Genomic DNA, 20140 nt, shown 5'->3' on the forward strand with positions numbered 1-20140 from the left:
TACTACATGCTACATACATACCACATATATACTACATACATACTACATGCATGCTACATGCATGCTACATGCATAACACATATATACTACATGCATGCTACATACATACTACATACTACATATATACTACATGCATGCTACATACATACTGCATGCTACATGCATGCTACATACATACTACATACATACTACATATATACTACATGCATGCTACATACATACTACATGCTACATACATACTACATATATACTACATGCATGCTACATACATACTACATGCTACATACATACTACATATATACTACATGCATGCTACATACTACATGCTACATACATACTACATATATACTACATGCATGCTACATACATACTACATGCATGCTACATACATACTACATGCTACATACATACCACATATATACTACATACATACAATACATTCATACAATACATACATAGACATACAGTACATATAACATAGAGTAACATACTTACCAATACTTGTCACATTGTTCCCCGAAGCCATTGTCTTTTCCGGGATAAATATTAACATAACAAACCACAAAAATACTCACCCACGATCCGAAGCAGTCCACGAGTGTGTCCCACGACGATCTTGGGTAGAGAACTGCAGCATCAGATGATGCTGCCGTTCTCTACGGGCTGCAGGAATCCAATGACGGAAGGTAGGTATCCTTCCGCACTGTATTCCTCCGCCACTTAAAAAAAAAAAGTCCCTAGTCTCACTTTATGCCATTGCTGTGTGGGAATTTCCCACACAGCAATGGCATAAAGTGAGACTAGGGACTTTTTTTTTTTAAGTGGCGGAGGAATACAGTGCGGAAGGATACCTACCTTCCGTCATTGGATTCCTGCAGCCCGTAGAGAACGGCAGCATCATCTGATGCTGCTGTTCTCTACCCAAGATCGTCGTGGGACACACTCGTGGACTGCTTCGGATCGTGGGTGAGTATTTTTGTGGTTTGTTATGTTAATATTTATCCCGGAAAAGACAATGGCTTCGGGGAACAATGTGACAAGTATTGGTAAGTATGTTACTCTATGTTATATGTACTGTATGTCTATGTATGTATTGTATGAATGTATTGTATGTATGTAGTATATATGTGGTATGTATGTAGCATGTAGTATGTATGTAGCATGCATGTAGCATGCATGTAGTATGTAGCATGCATGTAGTATGTATGTAGCATGCATGTAGTATGTATGTAGTATGTATGTAGCATGTATGTAGTATGTATGTAGTATATATGTAGTATGTATGTAGCATGTAGTATGTATGTAGCATGCATGTAGTATATATGTAGTATGTATGTAGCATGCATGTAGTATGTATGTAGCATGCAGTATGTATGTAGCATGTATGTAGTATGTATGTAGTATGTATGTAGCATGCAGTATGTATGTAGTATGTATGTAGTATATATGTAGTATGTATGTAGCATGCATGTAGTATGTATGTAGTATGTATGTAGCATGCAGTATGTATGTAGTATGTATGTAGTATATATGTAGTATGTATGTAGCATGCATGTAGTATGTATGTAGTATATATGTAGTATGTATGTAGCATGCATGTAGTATGTATGTAGCATGTAGTATGTATGTAGCATGTATGTAGTATGTATGTAGTATTTTTTTTTTTTTTTTTTTTAACATTTAACACATTAGCCGGATGATGGGACTACTACTGTCCCATCATTGGCTAATGTGTCAATCACTGTCATGGTAGCAGGCATCGCCCGATGGGACTTGTAGTCCCATCGGACGATGCTTGCACAGACCCCCGGACATCAGCACAGCCCCCCGGCAGGCCGGCACAGCCCCCCGGCAGGCCGGTACAGACCCCCACAGGGTGCACAGACCACCGGCAGGCCGGCACAGCCCCCCGGCAGGCCGGTACAGACCCCGGGCAGTCCACACAGCCCCCCGGCAGGCCGGCACAGCCCCCCGGCAGGCCGGCAGAGACCCCCGGAAGGCCCGAAATGACGGCGCATCATGATGCGCACACACCGCGCATCATGATGACGTCAGGCCGTCAATCAACTGAACTTCCGATTCCGATGCCGAATTCCGATATTGAAAAAATATCGGAAGTCGGTATCGGAATTCCGATACAGCAAGTATCGGCCGATACCCGATACTTGCGGTATCGGAATGCTCAACACTATTCCTGACCTGTCTGCGCTGCGTTAGCAGTCTCTGTGCACCTTTTCATGCTATTTGTCTCCACAGAATATCTGCATCCTGCTATCCCTGGCAATCTCTGCAATCTCCTGTGCAAGTGCCATCCCTTTCTGTCAATAGCCATCCGTGTCCGTGGACTGTGACAAGGTTACTGGAACCTGCCTGCTACCATCTACCGAAAACCAGGACCTGTCTCACCTATGTCTGCTTCTCTACGGACTCTGCTACTATATCTTTTCCCCTTTTGGTCCCGCTGGGACAGCTGCCACGTGTCCGGGGTCTAACTGGAGGTAGTACCTTTGTCCTCCGGGTATTTCACTCTGGTCCTGTCCGAGGGACTTTACTGTGGGTACCCGGGGCTCACTAGTTACGCCCCCTTAGGAGCCCCCCCGGACCGTGGTCCCGAGGTTCCACTTTAAAAATAAAAAACGAATGTGAACTTCACCATCTCTGCCTCCGCTTCCATTCGTAACAACCCCTATGGAATCTTCACCTATATAGGTAACTTATAATACTTTTGAACTAATTAATCTATGAATGTTATATTCTAGTATTCAATAACGTGGGCACATACGACTAGGCACTTGAACCTTTTTCATAATTAAGTACACTTAATAGTATCTGGAAGACTTACATATACACGTATTACTTTTTCAAATTGTTGTTATGTGTATTTTGGCCTCAGGTGAAATTGATTCTTGACCTTTGGTTCCTTTTGTTATATTTTTTGTCAATATTTGCAGTTTACAATTATTACTTGGGGTGCACTGGCTTGTCGTTCCCTCAATTAGAGGCATCTTGTGCATGACTTATGTTTTAATTGGTTCATTTAATTTTAATGTTAATTAATAAAAAGATTTTTTTAAAGAACTCAATTGTATAAGTGGTCCTTTTATGTGTGTTCTGAATTAAACTAACTTCTCTAGCTCACACTGGTTGATTTTGCTAAAAAAGAAACATGTACAGTAAACTACACACACAAAGCACTTATTATATATCTTACTCACATGTTTATATCTATCTTTCTATCTGCATATCTATCTAATCTCTCTCTCTCCCTTTCTCTCTCTACAGTTGTGGTCAAAAGTATTGACACCCTTGCAATTTTGTCAGATAATACTCAGTTTCTTCCTGAAAATGTTTGCAAACACAATTTCTTTGGTATTATTATCTCCATTTAATTTGTCTTAAATGAAAAAACACAAAAAGAATTGTCATCAAGCCAAATTGGATATAATTCCACACCAAACATAAAAAAGAGGGTGGACAAAAGTATTGGCACTGTTCGAAAAATCATGCGATGCTTCTCTAATTTGTGTAATTAACAGCACCTGTAACTTACCTGTGGCACCTATCAGGTATTGGCAATAACTAAATCACACTTGCAGCCAGTTGACATGGATTAAAGTTGACTCAACCTCTGTCCTGTGTCCTTGTGTGTACCACATTGAGCATGGAGAAAAGAAAGAAGAACTGTCTGAGGACTTGAGAAACCAAATTGTGAGGAAGCATGAGCAATCTCAAGGCTACAAGTCCATCTCCAAAGACCTGAATGTTCCTGTGTCTACCGTGCGCAGTGTCATCAAGAAGTTTAAAGCCCATGGCACTGTGGCTAACCTCCCTAGATGTGGACGGAAAAGAAAAATTGACAAGAGATTTCAACGCAAGATTGTGCGGATGTTGGATAAAGAACCTCGACCAACATCCAAACAAGTTCAAGCTGCCCTGCAGTCCGAGGGTACAACAGTGTCAACCCGTACTATCCGTCGGCGTCTGAATGAAAAGGGACTGTATGGTAGGAGACCCAGGAAGACACCACTTCTTACCCCGAGACATAAAAAAGCCAGGCTGGAGTTTGCCAAAACTTACCTGAAAAAGCCTAAAACGTTTTGGAAGAATGTTCTCTGGTCAGATGAGCCAAAAGTAGAGCTTTTTGGGCAAAGGCATCAACATAGAGTTTACAGGAGAGAAAAAGAGGCATTCAAAGAAAAAAACACGGTCCCTACAGTCAAACATGGTGGAGGTTCCCTGATGTTTTGGGGTTGTTTTGCTGCCTCTGGCACTGGACTGCTTGACCGTGTGCATGGCATATGAAGTCTGAAGACTACCAACAAATTTTGCAGCATAATGTAGGGCCCAGTGTGAGAAAGCTGGGTCTCCCTCAGAGGTTATGGGTCTTCCAGCAGGACAATGACCCAAAACACACTTCAAAAAGCACTAGAAAATGGTTTGAGAGAAAGCACTGGAGACTTCTAAGGTGGCCAGCAATGAGTCCAGACCTGAATCCCATAGAACACCTGTGGAGAGATCTAAAAATGGCAGTTTGGAGAAGGCACCCTTCTAATATCAGGGACCTGGAGCAGTTTGCCAAAGAAGAATGGTCTAAAATTCCAGCAGAGCTTTGTAAGAAACTCATTGATGGTTACCGGAAGCGGTTGGTCGCAGTTATTTTGGCTAAAGGTTGTGCAACCAAGTATTAGGCTGAGGGTGCCAATACTTTTGTCTGGCCCATTTTTGGAGTTTTGTGTGAAATGATCAATGTTTTGCTTTTTGCTTCATTCTCTTTTGTGTTTTTTCATTTAAGACAAATTAAATGAAGATAATAATACCAAAGAATTTGTGTTTGCAATCATTTTCAGGAAGAAACTGAGTATTATCTGACAAAATTGCAGGGGTGTCAATATTTTGGCCACAACTGTATATACAGTTGTGTAAAAGAATGTTTTCCCCCTTCCTGATTTCCTATTCTTTTGTCACACTTAAATGTTTCAGATCACCAAACAAATTTAAATATTAGGCCTCTTTCACACATCAGGTTTTCGCCGTCAGGCGCGATCCGGCGCTTTTGACAGAAACCGGATCCGGCGAAATGCAATGCCGGATCCGGTTTCCCCCCCATTGACTTGCATTTGCGCCGGATCGCGCCGGATGGCCATGCGTTTCATCCGGTTTTCGCCGAATCCGGCAATGTGTCGCGATCCGGCGTCTGGAAAAAACGGCTACTGTAACGTTTTTTGTCTCCGGCGAAAAAGCCGGACACGCCGGATCCGGCGCGTCCGGCTTTTTCACACAATGAAAGCCTATGAGCGCCGCAATGCGCCTGATCCGGCGAAAGCCGGATCCGGTGGCCGGATCCGGTTTTTTTGGTCTGAGCATGCTCAGTAGCTCTGCCCACAAGACATATATAAAAGCAAGACAGTGGGACCCACAGCCACACCCAACATGCCACCCAAGAAAGCAACCAAGCGCAGCAGGAGAAGGCAGGAGACCACTGCAGCACCATCAGCACCACCACCACCCCAAATGGAGCAGCAAATGGAACATGCTGAGGAGGGGAGGCCAGCAGCAGATGAGAGACGGTAATTATCAAATCCCCCATTCCTCCAAACTAGGGCTATTGAATATCAAGATATTCATTGGCCCTTTGTTTCTCTTTATTCAACAGCCGCCCAATAGATGCAGCAGCAGCAGCAATGGCAGCAGCTGGAACACCACCCACAGGCATGGAGTGTGGCCACCAGGAAGACAGCACATCATCTTCTGGGAGCCCTCCCTCGCATCGTCAGCGTTTGACGGTAAGTTTTTATTTCCAAAATCCATCATCTCTGTAATATATGTCTATTCATTGCCTTTTATTTCAAAACAGGATTCACAAGATGAAGAGGAGCTCCCAGAAGAAGAAGGAAGGGGTGGACAGACACCTGTAGTGGGCTCACAATTGGTAAGTTTTTTGCATCAAACGCAGAAACACAACATCACACTACACACAACACATAGAAAACAATGTTCTGCAGACCACACACAGCAAACAAATGCCTACATCCAAAGACATAACATTTTTTGTTTTCTTCTCTAGTCTTCCCAATCTGGTGCTCGGCCAAGAGGTCCTCGCAGTGCCTCCCAGGGTCGTCGGCGACAGCAACGCGGCGGTCACCAGCGTGTAAGTATAAATATTTTTGCTTTGTTTTTTTGCACTTTTTATTTCATTTCTTTTGTGGAGGCTAATTACGTTATTTTTGTCTTTTTCTTTAACAGCCTTCACAGCGTGCTCCCGACTCTGACGGTGAGGATGGAGGACTCGATGTGGACCACCTCATCGATCTCGTCAGAGAAAGGGAGCCGCTCTGGAATATGGCTGACCGCCGCCACGCTGACCTTATCGTTACCCGACGACTCTGGGAGGAAATCTGTTCGCTCCTTGTGGGCCACTGGGAGGACCTCGATGTTCAGGCCCAGATTAAAGAGCGTAAGTATATACAGTACCGGTTGCTTGATGTAAACCAGTGTTTCACGAACTCCAGTCCTCGTGGTCCCCACGGATCATGTGTTCAGGATTTCTATTTACTATGGAAATCCTGAAAACATGACCCCTGGGGACCATGAGGACTGGAGTTTGGGAAACACTGATGTTGTATACTAACCACTTTGTCCTTTCTCGTTTCAGGGAACAGAATTGTGAATCGGTGGCGGTCTGTGAGGGATCGTTTCAAGAAGGAGTTCAATAAAGAGATGCGGGCCCCGAGTGGATCTGGAGGACGCAGGAGCAAGTACAAGTACGCAGAAGCCCTGTCGTTCCTCCGGGAAACAATGGTCACTAGAAGGTAAATATTACACACCACATGTGAAAAAAAATGTTAGATGTAAATTTTTTTTTTCAGCCAGGGCCATACCATGTCAGTATTTTAATTTTTTTTTCTTCTCTTTATTCCACAGCACGGTGTGCAGCACTCGGGAGCCTGCACGATTGGACCCTTCTGAGGCGATCCCTGAGGAGACCAGCACCGAGGGACACTTCGACCGCCCCGGTACATCTGCACCTTCCCAGCCTTCCCACACATTCGACCCATCTGTCCCATCCACCAGCACAGGAGCATCGTGGCCGCCTACATTACATGAAGCTGCTGGTGAGGAGATCGCTTTCCCTTTACCCCACCCTTCTGCCCCTGCCACCTCTAGTACACCTGCGGGTACTGGGCGGCAGCGGCAGAGGGGTCAGGAAAAGACTTATGCGCCAGAGTTCTTGCATCTGAATGCATCTTTCCAGAACTGTCTAAAAGTCTTGTCAGAGCAAATCTCCGCAGGCTATCAGCAGATCAACTCCAGCATTCTGGAGGTGAAGACACTTCTGCAAACCATGCATTCAGAAGCAAGATCTTCGCCAAACCACACCTTTTTCAGGTCTGTTGTGGAGCGCATGGAAACGCTCTCTCCTGCCCAGCAGATGCATGTAATGCATTCATGCCACGCTGCTCTCCAGCAAGTTACCTCCCAACCTCCTCCTCCCACCACAGTAGTTCCTCCACCTGCACCCCCTCCAGCCACTTTCCATCCTCCCCCTCCTATTACATCTACACCCCCTCCAGCCACTTTCCATCCTCCCCCTCCTATTACATCTACACCCCCTCCAGCCACTTTCCATCCTCCCCCTCTTATTACATACCATCCACCTCCCCAGCACCATCCACCTCCCCAGCACCAGCAACCTCCCCAGCACCAGCAACCTCCCCAGCACCAGCAACCTCCCCAGCACCAGCAACCTCCCCAGTACCAGCAACCTCCCCAGTACCAGCAACCTCCCCAGTACCAGCAACCTCCCCAGTACCAGCAACCTCCCCAGTACCTGCAAACTCCCCAGTACCAGCAACCTCCCCAGTACCAGACATCTCCCCACTTCCAGCAACCTGCCCCGTACCAGACATCTCCCCACTTCCAGCAACCTGCCCCGTACCAGACATCTCCCCACTTCCAGCAACCTGCCCCGTACCAGACATCTCCCCACTTCCAGCAACCTGCCCCGTACCAGACATCTCCCCACTTCCAGCAACCTGCCCCGTACCAAACTCCTTCCCCATACAACTTGCCATCAACATCATCTGCTCCTACAGTCCCTGCCCAACCCTCCACTCCACCACCCACCACCTCTTCTGCTTCCCACATGTCCACCCATTCTGTAGTTTTTTCCACACCTTCACCTCTAACTGTTCCTTCCCCACCACGATCCCAGTCCTCTCTCCACACTCCCAGTGTCGAAGTGTCCCGCAGCCCCTCCAGCAGTATTTCCACCACACACTACACAGATTTATAATGTGTGTATTTAAATAAAAATGACCAGTTTTATGGTTTCAAAGCTTTATTAAACAAGTTTATTAAAATTTTAAAAAAGTTTACTAAAAAAAACATTTTTCAATAAAAGTTAAATTATTTTACACTGGTTGTCTGTCATTTCTTTCTGCGGCGAAAAAGGTTAAATACAGGGTATTTAAAAGGTGAAATGGTATTCAAAACTAGGTATATAACTGTGGGTAAATTTTAGCTTTTTGCCACAGTTGTGTTCCTGGTTGTGTTTGAAGCAAAGTATTTCACCTAAAAAGTTGTGTTTATTGTTGGTGATTTCCTAACAATGTAAACAACTTTTGTTAAAAGGTGAAATACTTAGCATAAAACACAACCAGGTACACACCTGTGGCCTAAAGCTAAAAATAGTAAGACCATGACAAGATAGCCAACTTTGGTTGGCAAAGGTATATACTGTTGGTCCAGAAGGTACACAAGTTTGGTTAGGGCACAAATCTTTCACACTCTGTCATCCTGCCAGTGTACTCTGCCTTGAGGTGACATAAAGTATAGTGCAAAATTGTCCCTCATTACTGAAACCATCACAGAACTTCTAGTGGTAATGTCATGGTAATCTTGCAAGGTGGTTTCTTCAGAGGTGTCCTCAATGGAAATGGGTTCCTTGCAGATAACAAAATTGTGGAGTACCACGCACGCTTTGATCACCTCGTCCACAGTTTCTGTCTTGAGGTTGATCGCAGTCAATAGGACCCGCCATTTGGCTGTCAGAATACCAAAGGTACATTCAACCATTCTTCTTGCTCTTGTGAGGCGGTAATTAAAAATGCGTTTTGGTCTTGTCAATCCTCTGCTAGAGTACAGTTTCAAAAGGTGTTCTGACAGCTGGAAGGCTTCATCCCCTACACAGACAAATGGCATAGGTGGACCAGATGTTTGCGGCAGCGGTCTAGGTGGTGGGAACTGGAAGGTGTTTCCATACAGTTTACGCCCCATGGCAGACAGTTTGAAAACTTGAGAGTCATTGGAGCGGCCATAGGCCCCAATATCAACCGCAATAAATTTGTATTCCGCGTCAGCGATGGCCATGAGGACAATTGAAAAATATTTCTTGTAATTGAAATATTCCGATCCCGATCCAGCTGGCTTTAAAATGCGGATATGTTTCCCATCCACAGCGCCCAAGCAGTTTGGAAACTGACATATCTGTTGAAACTTGTCAGCAATTTCAATCCACCTCTCTGTTGTGGGCTCTGGTAAAAACTCTTCAGCTAAGGAGTCCCACAGTGCACGGCATGTGTACTTCACAATTCCAGATATGGTGGAAATCCCGAGTCTGTACTGGAAATGCAGTGACGAAAGGGATTCTCCAGTTGCAAGAAATCTGTGGGGAATTAAAAAACAATAAATTAGTTTTAAATCACAGCATTACATACCAAAACTGACCTATAACACTTGGAGATACAAACTACCACCAACAAGATTGCAGTGAAAGTGTGCTCTGATGCGAGCATATCCAATAAATGTGGCTTACCTTAAAGTCACCATCAGACGCTCTGCGGGTGAAACAGAGAAGCGGCAATAGGTGTCCGCTTTTCTTATGAGGTGTGCAATGCGCTCCACCAAGTAATCAAAATTCTCCATTTTCATCCTAACATATCCAAAAAATTTATCCGGGTTTCGTCGAAGGTCCATGCAGAGTGTAGAATAGACCCCACGCGTCATTCTCTTGGCTGTGATGGGGTGGATCCACAAACGTCGTCTACGATGCCTGATGCGCTGCTGTCTCGCTCTCTCCTTCTCCAGAACAATCACCCTCAAACGATTCGCCTCCGCTATAAAATCCGCCAAATTCTTCAAAATATTTCCAATGACAACATCCATCTTCGCCAGTACTTGCTCTTCTCTCCAACCTGCACTTTCTCCTCTACAACCTGTCAAAGAAGGGCTGTAGGAACATGCTATATATAGTTTTCCAGTAGCCAATCCCGTTCGGAAGGCCACAAGGGTCAATTTTAAAAACCGGATCCGGCGTAATCCGTCGAAAAACGGATAGAAAAACGGATGAACCGGATGAGACGGATCCGGTTTTGTCTGTCAAGAAAAAGACGGATCCGGCAGAAAACCGGATCCGTCACATCCGGTTTTACGAAACATTTGCCGGATCCGGCGTTCCGGCACGACGCCGGATCGCGCCTGACGCCGAAAACCTGATATGTGAAAGTAGCCTTAGACAAAGATAACACAAGTAAACACAAAATGCAGTTTTTAAATGAAGGTTTTTATTATTAAGGAAAAAAGGAAATACTAACTTACAATGCCCTGAATGAAAATGTGATTGCCCCTCTCCCCCCTGTGGTTAACTGTGGTTTATCACATCCAGGGCCGGTTTCAGCCAAAGTTTAAAATGGGGCCCCAAATGCTAACATATTGCACATCACACAGAAGCATTTCGATTGTAAAGTATTTACATGCGTTGAAGTCCAGGCCGCAAAATTAGTGTGATCGACAAAATTGAAGAAGTCGTTCAACACTTGTTTCCCGGCCTTTTTCCACCATCTGAGAAAGAATGAATGATGGGAACAGAACGATCACTAAGGGTGTGTGCACACGTTGCGGTTTTTGCTGTGGATCCGCAGCGGATTTGGTCCTGTGGATCCGCAGCAGTCTCCATGCAGTTTACAGCACCATGTGCACATGCTGCGGAAAATTCCACGCAGATTTGCTGCGGTTTATTTTCCGCAGCATGTTACTTCTTTTTTGCGAAACCGCAGCTGCAGTGTACGTTCCGGGACATACAAATCAATCAATTTCTCTCATCCGCACTGACAAACCGCACTAGAACCTGCATCAAATCCGCTGTACACATGCTAGGAATCCGCAGGAAAAATGCATGTGTTTTACCCTGCGTTTTCTGCCAAGAGATATGGATTCCCTGCAGAAAAAGCCACAGACTAGAATCATAGAATCATAGAGTTGGAAGGGACCTCCTGGGCCATCTGGTCCAACCCCCTGCTCAAAGCAGGATTTGCTAAATCATCCCAGTCAGATGTCTGTCCAGCCTCTGTTTGAAGACTTCCATTGAAGGAGAACTCACCACTTCTCGTGGCAGCCTGTTCCACTCATTGATCACACTGTCAAAAAGTATTTTCTAATATCTAATCTGTGTCTCCTCCCATTCAGTTTCATCCCATTGCTTCTAGTCTTTCCTTGTGCAAATGAGAATAAAGATGATCCTTCTACAATGTGACAGCCCTTTAGATATTTGTAGACAGCTATTAAGTCTCCTCTCAGTCTTCTCTTTTGCAAACTAAACATTCCCAAATCCTGTAACCTTTCCTCATAAGACAGGGTTTGCAGACCGGTCACCATTCTGGTCGCTCTTTTCTGAACTTGCTCCAGTTTGTTGATGTCTTTTTTAAAATGTGGTGCCCAAAACTGGACTCAATATTCCAGATGAGGTCTGACCAAAGAGGAGTAGAGGGAAATAATGACTTCACGTGATCTAGACTGTATGCTTCTGTTAATACATCCTAGAATTGCATTTGCCTTTTTTGCTGCTGCATCACACTGTTGACTCATATTCAGTCTGTGATCTATTAGTATACCCAAGTCTTTTTCACATGTGCTGTTGCTTAGCCCTATTCCTCCCATTCTGTATATGCTTTTTTCATTTTTATTGCCCAGATGTAGTACTTTGCATTTTTCCGTTAAAAACCATTCTGTTAGTTGCTGCCCACTGCTCCAGTTTATTTATATCTTTTTGAATCCTCTCTCTCTTCTCTAGTATTAGCTATCCCTCCTAGCTTTGTGTCATCAGCAAATTTAATCAGTTTACCCTCAATTCCTTCATCTAAATCGTTGATAAAGATGTTGAACAATACAGGGCCCAGGACAGAGCCCTGTGGTACCCCACTTGAGACATTCTTCCAAGTGGATGTGCAGCCACTTACGACCACTCTTTGGGTCCGATCACTAAGCCAGTTATGAATCCACCTAACAGTTGCCTTGTCCATTCCATACTTAGTCATTTTTTCAATAAGGATTGTATGAGATACTTTGTCAAATGCTTTGCTGAAGTCAAGATATACTATATCTACAGCATTACCTTGATCCACCCAATCAGTGATTCTGTCATAGAAGGAAATTAAGTTAGTCTGACATGACTTATTAGTTACAAACCCATGCTGACTCTGTTTAATCACTTCATTCTTATCCAGGTACTGACATACATGTTGTTTAATAATTTGTTCAAAGATCTTTCCTGGTATAGAAGTCAGACTCACCGGCCTATAGTTGCCTGGGTCCACCTTCTTCCCCTTTTTGAAGATAGGAACAACATTTGCTCTTCTCCAGTCTTCTGGGACATCTCCTGTTCTCCAAGAATTTTCAAAGATTATGGAGAGGGGTTCAAAAATTTCTTCTGCTATCTCCTTAGGTACTCTGGGGTGTAATTCATCTGGACCTGGAGACTTGAATTCATTTAGGTTAGCTAAGTGTTTCCTCACTATCTTTCTGTTTATAGATATCCTGGATTCTTCTATTCCCTTAATAGGACAGTGAAGAACAGTTGATGTTACATTTCCTTTCTGAGAGAAAACAGGTGCAAAATAGGAATTTAAAAGTTCGGCTGTCATGAACTCATTTTCTGCTCCACCAGTTGAGAGTTCCCCTTCCGTTCTCCCTCTGGTGGTGACAGGAGGTAGTGCGGTTGGTTTAAGAGGTAGTGATCTGCCACCTGATGAGGAAGATAACGATTGGATCTCTGGAGTATCAGACAGGATATAAGACAGCCGACGCCCTATCCGGGTGCTGGTGATAGAGTCTGCTTCTCAGGTCCTGGACTTCAGCTCTCTTCCAGTCTTCTCAAGTTAAGTTTGTTTTTTGCTAATGTTCAGTTCACACCTGCGCTTGTTGGTCAATTCAGTTTTTTGTGTAATCAGCCTGCCCCTGCTGGGGCTATGCTGAAATTCCACTCCTATTAATCAGTATTTGCCAATCTGCTTTTTGTCCCTTATTAGATTGGCCTCTTTTTTGCTCTGTCTCAGAATATTTCAGAGTGCTGATATAGGTTTAGAAGTCTAGTGACTTCAGGGTTAATTTTGCTATCAGAAGTGTTGGACAATATTTTTGTAGGTTTTTTTGGCAGATTGCAGACAGTGTCTTTCCTTTTCTGTCCTTTTTAGTTAGCCGGGCCCCATCGTTTGCTCAGCCTATTTTCCTGCCTTTGTTTGTATTTTCATCTTGTTTCACCGTCATTACATGTGGGGGCTGTCTTTCCTTTGGGGTCTGCTCTGGGGCAGTTAGTTTTCCTCTTTTCCTGCTTTAGGCTTATGTAGTTCTCCGGTTGTGACGAGGCGTCTAGGACCAACGTAGGAACGCTCCACGACTGCTGCTAGTTGTGCGGTTAAGATCAGGGATCTGCAATCTGCATAGTTACCAACTTCTCTGGTTTTCTGAGACGTAGCTTGTTGTCTTTTTTTCCTCCTCGGTTTCCCATTCATAACATTCGGCCATCTCAACATCCTGCCTTACCATTTCATCATTTTCATCCTGTAAAAATCCTATAGCATCTTTGACTTTTCTTTTACTTTTGACATATCCCCAAAATCCTTTATTATTGCTTTTGACATCTCTTGCAAGCCTCAATTCATTGTCAGCTTTAGATTATCTGATTTGTGCCCTGCAGGTTCTGCAGACATCATTATATTCTTCTTTAGATATGCCTCCCTCTTTCCATTTTATTAACATTTCTTTCTTCCTTTTTAGTATGTGTGCACACACCCTAACAGATCACCATACAGTATCATGTTATCAGCAGCACATTTACACTTTACACCCCATAGTCCTCTATATAATATAATGTGCCGCATAGTCCTCCATATAGTATAATACACTCCTCAGTCCTCCATATAGTATAATACACTCCTCATAGCCCTCTGTTATGAATGAGTCACCGTAGGAGGCAAAAACAGAAATACTAGTTAAGTCCAGAAAACCAGAGAAGTTGGCAGCTATCGGATTGCAGACCCCTGAACCTATCAACAACAACTAGCAGTAGCCGTGGGGGGTTCCTACGGTGCCCTAGACCCCTCGATCACAGCCGGAGAACTAAATAGCCTAAAGACAGAAAGGGAAATCTAAACTGCCCCAGAGCAGACCCCAAAGCAATAGGCAGCCCCCAACATATAATGACGGTGAAGCAAGATGAAAAAACACTCACACAGATAGAAAGATAGGCTGAGCAAGTGATGGGGCCCAAGCCAACTAAATAGGACAGGATAGAAAAGCTGCTGTCTGCAATTCGCCAAAACCCTATCAAAACAAGAGCCAACAGACTGAAAGGGAAAAAAGCCCTGAAGACGCTAGGCTTCAAAAAGACTATATCAGTATTCAGGTATTTTCTGGACAGAGCAAAAAGGAATTCAGCTCACCCAGCAGGGAATGGCAGAAATCCAGAAAAACAAGGCAAAACAAAACCAAAACACAAATGCAAAAAGCAGAGCAGAAAACTTAGCTTTTGAGGAGCAGGAATCAGACAGGTCTCCTAGAATCCCTCAGAGAAATCACCCGCAAGGCAGAAGGGCGTCGGCTGCCTTATATCCAGTCAGCAATTCCAGTCACCCAGTCATCATCATTCTGCTCAGGTGCTTGGTAATCAGCCTCACTACCTTCCTTCACCAGAAGAGGGAGTTCATCAGACCTCAATGGTGAAGGGGAAAATGAACTCACAACAGCCCTCCATATATTAAAATACACTGCTCGGTCCTCCATATAGTTTAATACACTCCTCATAGTTCTCCATATAGTATAATGCACCGCCATAGTGATCCATGTAGTACAATTCACTTCCCATAGCATAATGCACCTCATAGTTCTTCATATAATGTATTCCCCATAGTCCTCGATACAGTATAATGCAGCCCACATATAGTATAATGCAGCCACCCCATAGAGCATAATGCAGCCACCCCACAGAGTATAATGCAGCCCCGCCAAACAATATAATGTAACATCCATAGAATATAATGCAGCCCCTCTCTTATAGTATAATGCAGCCACCCCTTAGAGAATAATGCAGCTACCCCAGAGTATAATGCAGCCATTCCACAGAATATAATGTAACCCCCCCATAGAATATACAGTAATGCAGCCCCACCCCCCATATAGTATAATGCAGCCCCTCCATAGAATATATGGCAACCCCCTCATAGGAAATAATGTAGCCCCTCCATAGAATACAATGTAGCCTTCCTCATATAGTATAATGCAGCCCCCATCGAATATAATAAATATAATACAGCCCCCTCCATAGAATATAATGTAGCCCCAAATAGAATATAATACAGCCCACCTCCCCATAGAATATAATGTAGCCCCCATATTATATAGCACAGCCTCCCCCTATAGAATATAATGTAAAATGTACCACCCATGGTATATAACACAGCCGCATAGTATATAGCCCAGCACCACATGGTATGTAGCCCAGCACCACATGGTATATACCCCAGCACCACATGGTATACAGCCCAGCCCACCATGGTATACAGCCCAGGCCAGCATGGTATACAGCACAGCATGGTATATAGCCCCCCAGCATTGTATAATACAGCCCAGCATGGTATATAGCCCCCCTGAATGGTATAATACAGCCCAGCAAGGTATAATACAGCCCAGCATGGTATATATCCCCCCAGAATGGAATAATACAGCCCAGCATGGTATAATACAGCCCAGCATGGTATATAGCCCCCCCAGAATGGTATAATACAGCCCAGCACGGTATAATGCAGCCCAGCATGGTATATAGCCCCTCAAAATGGTATAATACAGCCCAGCATGGTATAATACAGTCCAGCATGGTATATAGCCTCCCCAGAATGGTATAGTACAGCCCAGCAAGGTTCAATATAATACACTATAGGAACAGAAAAGCGCAAATAGGGTCTTATCCGGGTTAATGTAAAAGTTATATAAGAAATCCACTCACCTGTTGCAGGAGAGATCAGGCATGTAAGGTTAGAAGTCAGCTGCTGCACGTCCAAAGGTCAACCAAGTGACCGCTAATATATCAATTCTTGTGGAACTAATTTATGGACTTCCATGTGCTGCTTGACAATACTCTGTGGACTATCGAGACAAAAGTTGAACTTTTTGGAAGGTGTTCAGTATATCCCATTACATCTGACGTAGAAGTAACACAGCTTTTCAGAAAAGGAACATTATACTAACAGTAAGATATGGTAGTGGTAGTGTGATGCTCTTGGGTTGTTTTGCTGTTTAACCCCTTTACTCTCGAGGTTGGTTTGGATGTTAATGACCGGGCCAATTTTTGCAATACTGACCACTGTCAATTTATGAGGTTATAACACTGGAATGCTTCAATGGATCCAGGTGATTTTGAGAATGTTTTTTCATGACATATTTTACTTAATGATAGTGGTAAAAAAAATTTGGTATGACTTGCGTTTATTTGTAAAAAATGGAAATTTGGCGAAAATCTGGATAATTTCGTAATTTTCAAACTGAATTTTCATGCCCTTGAATCAGAGATATGTCACACAAAATAGTTCATAAATAACATTTCAAACCACATGTCTACTTTACATCAACATAATTTTGGAATCAAATTTTTTTTAGTTAACAAGTTATAAGGATTGAAAGTTGACCAGCAATTTATAATTTTTCCAGCAAAATTTACAAAACCATTTTTTTTAGTGACGACACCACACTTGAAGTCACTTTGAGGGATCTACATGTCAGAAAATAAGAAAATACCCAAAAGTGACACCATTCTAAAAACTGGAACCTCGCAAGGTGCTCAAAACCACATTCAAGAAGTTTATTAACCCTTCAGGTGCTTCGCAGGAATTTTTTAATTTTAATTAACATTTAACTTTTTTCACAAAAAATTTACTTCAGATCCAATTTTTTGGAAAAAATGGACCCCAAAATTTGTTGTGTAATTTCTGAGCATGCCGATACCCCATATGAGGAAGTAAACCACTCTTTGGGCGCACGGTAGAGCTCGGAAGGGAAGGAGCACCATTTGACTTTTTGAATGCAAAATTTGCTGGAACAATTGGCGGATGCCATGTTGCGCTTGGAGAGCCTCTGATGTGCCTAATCAGTGAAAATCCCTCATAAGTGACACCATTTTGGAAACTAGACCCCTCAGGGAACTGATTTAGATGTGTGGTGAGCACCTATAACCCCCAGAGGCTTCACAGAAGTTTATAAGGTTGAGCCATGGAAATAAAAAAAAAAAAAATTTTCCCCACAAATATGTTTTCAGCTCAAAATATTGCATTTTCATAAGGGTAACAGGAGAACCTCCAGGTGCTTCCAGAAGTTTATAACGTTGAGCAGTGAAAATAATAAAATCACATTTTCTTCATGGGTCGCCCCCTCCCAGAGCTGTGGGGTTCTCGGTACCGGGCCGGTGTCAGGGGAATGTGTCACAGCAGCGGTGACACGGTCCGTGGCCCTGGGCACCCAAGTAATGGCGGGATTGTGGTGTAATGGAATTGAATAGTTTGTGACGCTACCTGTGGTGTTCGGCAAGGGAGATGTTAAGCCGACACTGCAGACAGATCCTCTGGGACAGATGGTGGGATGCAGCAATGGTGGTATAGCCCTCCACAGGCAGGGTTGTTGTCCCAGGGCAGTGTAGATGTGGGGAAACTTTGATGGTGTAGTGTCCGGCGCAGGGGATGTAGCAGTGCTGGCGGACGCAAGAAGGAATGGAGGACACCAGGGCTTGCAGTTTCAACGCTTTACTCACAGTTCTTGGTAAGCACTGGTGCCCGCTTCCATGCCGTGTCCTCAGGGCAGAGACTCAATCAACCTCCCGGGCAAGTCAGGCTTCTCCTCTCCAACACTCCGCCAACATGTACCTTTCCTGAATGACTCCTCTATTGCGCCTTTAGTGTGAAGAGCTCCAGTACCGTGGTACTCTGAAGTTCCTCCTGTCAGATGTTCCTAACAACTCTACTTGTATGACAGACAGCTGTAGCCTCTATCGGGGACTCCTTTCTCCAGAGTCCTGGCTCTCTATTCAGTTGCTATTGTCCCCCAAGTCTTGGATGGGAGTAGTGCATTTACAGCCAACTACTCCACCGGTGTCTGCTGCAGAACCATAAGTGTCCATACAACCTCGGGGACCGGGCCCCGGCCTTGCGCTGAGAACCTATAGGCAGGGTTCCTCTTCCAACCCACAACTCCTCTCTGTTCTCCTACTCCTTCGTTCCGCGCTGTTCCTTCTCTCTCTTATGGAAGCTTAGGTTGCAGTTCTACGTCTTTCTCCTTCTGTTCCTTTCCCAGTGCCATCTGACTCAGATCACAGAGACAGCTGCAGCACTCCTTCTTCTCTTCCTCTCCTTGGGAGCCCGTTCCACTAAGACCAGTCCTCAGCCTCTCCTGACTGACTGTCTTCCTCCGCCTTGACCTCCCGTCAGGCTGACCTCCTGTCAGCCTGCTCTCTAACTGGCCTCTGTCAGACTGAACTGAACTGTAATTCTAAACCTTCCCACTCTTTTATGTATCTCAACTCTCCACCCACCTCCCAGCACATCTCGTGTTACGAAGCAAGGACCCACGAAAGGTGCTCGCTATCCTCTAAGCATGGAGCCGCAATCTGGTCCATTGCTGAACTATCCTGTGTGGGTGCAAGTGTTGGAGCGTGGAAAGGAGTTCCCAACTTACCTAGTTGGTGGGGCACCACACCTTAGGAGAAGGTGCAGTACCTCTGTGGCGACTGAGCCTCAGGGGCGCCACATTCACAACAATGTTATTTGAGCCCTAAATTTTGCATTTTCATAAGGGTAACAGGAGAAATTGCACCATACAATTTGCAGTGCAATTTCTCCTGAGTACGCCCATACCCCATATGAGGGAGAAAACTACTGTTTGGGCACAAGGCAGGACTTGGAAGGGAAGGAGCGTCATTTGACTTTTTGAATGTAAAATTTCCTGGAATCATTAGCGGTCGTCATGATCCATTTAGAGAGCCCCTGATGTGCCTAAACAGTGGAAACCACCCCACAAGTGACCCTATTTTGGAGAATAGACCTCTCAAGGAATGTATTTAGATGCATGGTAAGCACCCTGAACCCCCAGATGCTTCACAGAAGTTTATAACGTTGAGCCGTAAAAATAATAAAATCACATTTTCCTCACAAAAATGTTGTTTTAGCCCCAAGATTTTAATTTTTCTAAAGGGCTAATAGGACATTTTTTTACAATAAACTGAGGTCCATTTTTTCCTGAGTGTGCCGTAATGTAAATCGGGATATATTTTTCAGGCACAGTGTAAAGCTCAGAAGGCAAGGAGCGCCAGATTTTACTTTTATGGTTTGCAGGTATCATGACCTACTGGGAGAGCCTATGAGATGCCAGAACAGTAGAACCCCCCCATAACTGACACCATTTTACAAACTACATTTCTCAATGAATTCATCTAGGGTTGAAGTGATCATATTGACACCACTGGTGTGTCACAGAATTTTATACCATTGAGCAGTGAAGAAAAATTAACTACATTTTTATCATCAAAATTTAGTTTTAGCCCCAGATTTTACATTTTCACACAAGACGTGGGTAAAAATTGCACCAAAATTTGTTTCACAATTTCTACTGAACGTGGAAATACCCCATATGTGGTTGTACAGTACTACTTAGCCATACGGAGAGACTCCGGAGGAACGGAGCGCTATTTGCCTCCTGGAGCGCAGATTTTCCTAGAAGAATTTGCGGACTCCAAGTGCAGAGCTCCTAATTACTAGAAGAACAAAATCCCCCCTCAAGTGACCCCATTTTAGAAATTATACCCCTTTGGTATTTTATCTACAGGTGCAGT

The 20140-nt window shown here is 44.1% G+C and overlaps 1 long non-coding RNA gene across 3 annotated transcripts in view; it reads right to left on the minus strand.

Moving 5' to 3' along the window:
- LOC141059010 (uncharacterized) overlaps nucleotides 1–20140 on the minus strand; it is a 35349-nt gene that overhangs the window by 9803 nt on the left and 5406 nt on the right. The window contains exon 2 of one of the 3 annotated variants that reach the window (XR_012222371.1): nucleotides 16274–16413. The exons of the other annotated variants lie outside the window; for them this stretch is intronic. This is a non-coding gene — a long non-coding RNA (uncharacterized lncRNA). The remainder of the gene's footprint in view (nucleotides 1–16273; nucleotides 16414–20140) is intronic. 3 annotated transcript variants of the gene reach the window in all.

This window comes from Dendrobates tinctorius, unplaced genomic scaffold (genome assembly GCF_039654945.1).
Source record: "Dendrobates tinctorius isolate UK_male_01 unplaced genomic scaffold, ASM3965494v1 ptg000223l, whole genome shotgun sequence".
In the NCBI taxonomy this organism is placed as follows: Eukaryota; Metazoa; Chordata; class Amphibia; order Anura; family Dendrobatidae; genus Dendrobates; species Dendrobates tinctorius.